The sequence below is a fragment of the Montipora capricornis genome, chromosome 14 (genome assembly GCF_036669925.1).
Source record: "Montipora capricornis isolate CH-2021 chromosome 14, ASM3666992v2, whole genome shotgun sequence".
Taxonomy (NCBI): domain Eukaryota; kingdom Metazoa; phylum Cnidaria; class Anthozoa; order Scleractinia; family Acroporidae; genus Montipora; species Montipora capricornis.
This window is the reverse complement of record NC_090896.1, coordinates 31969121-31974120: the sequence shown is the minus strand read 5'-3', so window position 1 is coordinate 31974120 and position 5000 is coordinate 31969121. Positions and strand designations below refer to the sequence as shown.

At 40.3% G+C, this 5000-nt stretch overlaps 1 pseudogene; it reads right to left on the bottom strand.

Moving 5' to 3' along the window:
* The window catches only part of LOC138032861 (solute carrier family 22 member 3-like), a 10942-nt pseudogene that overhangs the window by 4902 nt on the left and 1040 nt on the right, over window positions 1-5000 (bottom strand).

Sequence of the window (5000 nt, the reverse complement as noted above, 5' to 3'; positions counted from 1 at the left end):
CATAAACCAGTTGCTTCCTCAGCGACCTAGCCTATGAATGGCTGCGAGTCTGCCGGTGACCTTGTATTGATACAGATTTCACTGCTGTTATCGTGTAAATTGTGTTGTTGTAATTCTAATTAGTCTACATTGTGTCAAAACAGAGTCACCGGCAGCCTCGCTTCCATCCTTAGGCCAGGTCACTTAGCTCCAACTGTAAAATTAACAAATTGATGCCAGTTTTTCATGCCCTGTCCTGTTATTGATCATGAATTTCGTCATATTAGCTGTGGATCCACGAGGCGATAGCCGAGTGGATACGCAGACTACTTTGACAATGCTATGACGAAATTCATGATCAATAACAGGACAGGGCATGAAAACTGACAATAACAATAACAATAACAAAAAGGCAGAAGGGTCAAAATTAAGTCAAAACACCAGAAGAACGCTAGACAAAAATGCGAGAAACTTCAATCTGACGCTAGCAATATGGCGTCATCATCGCATAAATTATAAATTTATGTACCTGTCCGCTTATTGACAATAAAAAATAGCCAATGAGCGCGCGAGAATTTTGCAGTCATTGCAAAATGGTCTATTCACTTTGAAAAGAACCGCCTCAGCCTAAATCATATTGCGTGAAAACAAAGCGATAATGGATTTCAGCATTAGAAAAACAGCAGTCGATTATTCCCTATGTTAGTAGGCCCCACCCTTGTGAAGGTTTAGGTGTAATAGCTAGGATGGTAGTCTTTGGTCAGAAACAGTCTTTTGGGTCAATTCTTTTTCGTCATCAACTTCAATATGTAAAAGTTCTGGAAATCTAAAGAGAAAAAACGTGAACTCATTTTTTCGGTTTTCTCCTTTTCTCGATCAGACTTTTGTATTTGCCCTTGTTTTTTAAAAACTTCGTGCTTACTTCTGGAGAGAGGTTCTGTTTAGAGAATTTTAGGCTAACCAAAATTGCAGGATCTCAGGTGACCTTACGTTGAGGGTACATCTTCCCAACCTAGTACGGAATCCTCGTCCATCACCCTAGCTGGGCTAAGCCTACCGTTTTTTTGCGGTGAGACAAAACAAAAACGGTTTTACCTGGAAAGTACCTGGAAAGTAAAAATGCTACTGATGAATCTCTCGATAAATGGCGAATGGCTCATCTTGTTTTACTTTTTTCGTGCATGTGTAATTTTTGTGGTATTTTGATATCATCCGCTTCCACGCGACTAGGTAAGCATTTGCAACTTCGGCCGCGTATAGCAAACGTCAAATTTCAATAGTCCATTTTACACTTGTGAGCTGAGTAACGTGGCCTTTGAATGAAAGTGAGACTTTTTTTTTTTGTATTTTATTATTGTTTTTTTTAACATTTCCATATTGGAGTTACAGTACTTACAAAAACGAAGAAATTACAGCAATCACAAAAAAAAAATATATATGTATATACAGATTTGAAAGTGAGGTTGGAATTGAATGAAAGTGAGGCTGGACTTGACCTTGCTTTGATAGAAACCTCACTGCTTTTCTTATGTAAGTTTAGACTAATTAGCATGAGAACAACATCATCAACATAAGAAAAGCAGAGGTCTGTATCAAAGCAAGGTCAACTCCGGCTTCACTTTCATTTAAAGACCAGGTATTTAAGCACACAACTGTAAAATGGTCTAATGGAAAATACTGCTTTAAATAAATTGTTTTTGTTGCAAGAACAGTCATGTGAGCGTATTTAACTCTGGCGTCTTTCATTGTAATTGGAAGGCATTACCTCCAAAAGATTAGAATGAAGACCCAAGGAGCTGATGACAGAATGAGAAGCGTGCTCCAGTTGCGTACAAAGTAGGCCTTAAGTCCCAAAACCATTAGGGCTGCGGTGAAGTAGAACCAAACCAAGGTCCCTGCCAAAGCGCGCTTCTCAGGACCAACCAATTCGGTCGCTAGAACAAACATCGACAAGAAACAGCCAGCCTCGAAGAATCCGATTATAAAACGACAAACAGCGACGATCCAGAAGACTTTAGCGAATGCCATTGCAAACGATACGACCAGTACAACAATGATGGAGGGGAAAAGAACACTTTTACGGCCATATTTGTCCGCCACGAGGCCAAGTACGATGGCACCGATCGCCCAACCGAAAAACAACATAGCGTTTGCTAGCCACGCCAAGAATGCACGGTTACAGACCAAGTCAAACTGAAAAGAATATATACAAGGAGGATATTACATAGATTTGCAAAGATTTTAGCAAAGTATCTTCTTTTCAATCGTAATATAAAATAACATAGAGGATATTACATGGCCGCGCGGAGATACGAAATTTCCCTTCGGGTGTTGAAAAGTGAGCGCAGCGAACGAGTAAAATATTTTTTAACACAAGAAGAGAAATTTCGTATCTCCAAGCGGCCATGTAATGTACTAAATCATTTTACAAAAGGCATCGAAAGGTGCGATTTTTATATGTAACCATAGCAACAGTGATATTTTCACTCTTTTCAAGTGTGAAGATATAATGTTTTCGCGCGAAAGCTCACGTGGTTTTTCATTAGTGTTTATATAAGAAAATGTGTTACGAACGCGCGTATGAAGGTTCTAGTTAAGACACCTTGTTGCATTCTTGTCAATAGTTAATTGACTAAGGAGAGTTACAAATTTAAAGGACTAGGTTGTAACACTTTAAACTAAGAGAGAATTAAGAAGACAGAGAGGGAGTCTCCCGGCATAGCCCTTGGGATATGTTTATTTCAGTTAAGTTATTTTTAGATGTTAAGATCACGGTAGTCTTTTTTCCCTAGACCTCCTATTCCTAGTGGAATTACGGTCTGATGACGAAAACAATTTTTAGAAGCAAGGATATTGGTATACCTCGCCCCCCTCCCCCCCCCCCCAAAAAAAAAAATTAAATAAATAATATTTATGTTTTTAGACGCATCTAAAAATTTCGATGCGTTGGCAATGTATACTAAATTGTATAAACCTCATATTAGAAATAGAGAACGATACTACTACACATATTTATTACATGACCCTGCTCCGTGAGCGAACCGTGAGCGGGCTAAATGAACCAAATCCCGCGCTGTGATTGGCTACACGAGCGGACAAGATGGAGCTATACTGCCCGCTCGGAATATCTACAGTCATGATTGCTACAGTCTATGAAAACTTCCCCTTCGTTATTAATAAAGACGTCATGAAAAAACGCGCCCGTTCCCACAGCTGACCAGCTCTCAATGAGCTGGCCTTGCTAGCTCAATGGGCAGACTATTGCAGCGCAAGCGGCCATTTCCAAGTTCATGTCGATCTCCTCTTCAAAGCGAGTCTAAGCGCGACGTTTTTGTGATGGTAATTAGTTCTACTTTAAATACGAATGAATACTAATTTTATAAGAAAATTTCGCACTTAAACTCGCTTTGAAGAGGAGGCAGACAAGGCTGGATTTTTTCAGGTTTGTTTGCACCTGATTAAGTTGCTAAAGCCCCGTCTACACCAGCAATTTTTATGTGTCGAATTTATGTGGAAAATACATTTGAACTTGTAGATAACACAACAAAAAATTGCCCGAAGCAGAAAATAACATAACACTCTTTGTTCGTCCACCCAAATTTTGAATAATCATTATTTTTGTTTTCTCTTGGGACCATTGTAAGTCCCAAGTGGTCTACACGAACAATTTTTCGCATTTGATAACTTTTATTTGTCACTGACATAAAAGCTAACACGTTTGTTTTTAGCAAATACATTTATCACATAAATATTGCTTAAATTTCCTCGTCTACACGAGCAAATAAAAATGGTCACATAAAAGTTGCTCGTGTAGACGGGGCTTAAGGTGATTCCTTTGTTTTTCACCGCGCATCTAATACTGCGCATAACCTTGCGACTTCGGAGATGACGGCGTTTCGCGCCGGCCATCCGAGGAGAGGCAACAAAGGCCGCTTTTGCTGTTCAAGAGCTTTTAAGTTCAATCATGAGAACTCTTCTCGGTTAAGAAGGTGTTGTTTTGGAACTCGCCCCAGTCCTTTGGCGGAAAATGATCATTTTGAAGCCGAAATTGCCCCTTTGCCATCAATTTACCATCGTGTTGCGAAGAAACGAGCACGGTGACCCCCCATTTTAAATGGTTTCATTTACTCGTAATAGGTACACGGAAGACATATTTTAAGGAGAAAAAAAGTTGGATAGTAGAAGTTGTAGTATTTACCTATAAATGACGTGAAACTGCATTTGGAGCCTGACACTGAGTGCAAGGTGATGACTGTAGCGGTCCAATTTGCTTACATTTCTTTGCAAGATTGAGCAATTTAAAATCACTTTACTTAAAGATTATAGCCCGGACAAACAAGCAGGTTCAAGTTTTCAGCAATATTCAGTAGCTTTTGTTACATAACCGCGCACCGTTGCCTTGTTGGTTGAGCACCGGGCTATCACGCGGGAGGTCGTGAGTTCAACTCTGGCCGGACCAACACTCAGGGTCTTTAAATAACTGAGGAGAAAGTGCTGCCTTTGTAATTACATCTGCAAATGGTTAGACTCTCTAGTCTTCTCGGATAAGGACGATAAGCCGGAGGTCCCGTCTCACAACCCTTCAATGTTCATAATCCTTTGGGAAGTAAAAGAACCCGCACACTTGTCGCAAAGAGTAGGGCATGTAGTTCCCGGTGTTGTGGTCAGGTCTTTCTGGTCTGGATAGGGTAGGGTGGAGCACCTCGCATAGGACCTCGAGTCCTGTTCGTGCTCCTTCCCTCTGGGCAGGTTTGCCCGGTAGAAGAGACAAACCAGAGGTCTCGTAAATCAAATCAAATCTAAATCATTTTTCAAGCTGAAAATCACTAACATATTGAAATCAAGTGGGTGGGGACTGGAAGAGAGTCAGTTGCCATGGAAACAGAATTTTTTATAGCCATAGGTGTGCTTCCTGTAGAACTATTAGACTACCAAGTTTCAATGGTCTGCCCTGCAAATTGGCCAAGGTAGCTCTATTTATATACTCAATATAATATTGGGTTGATTGTATGACGTCATCA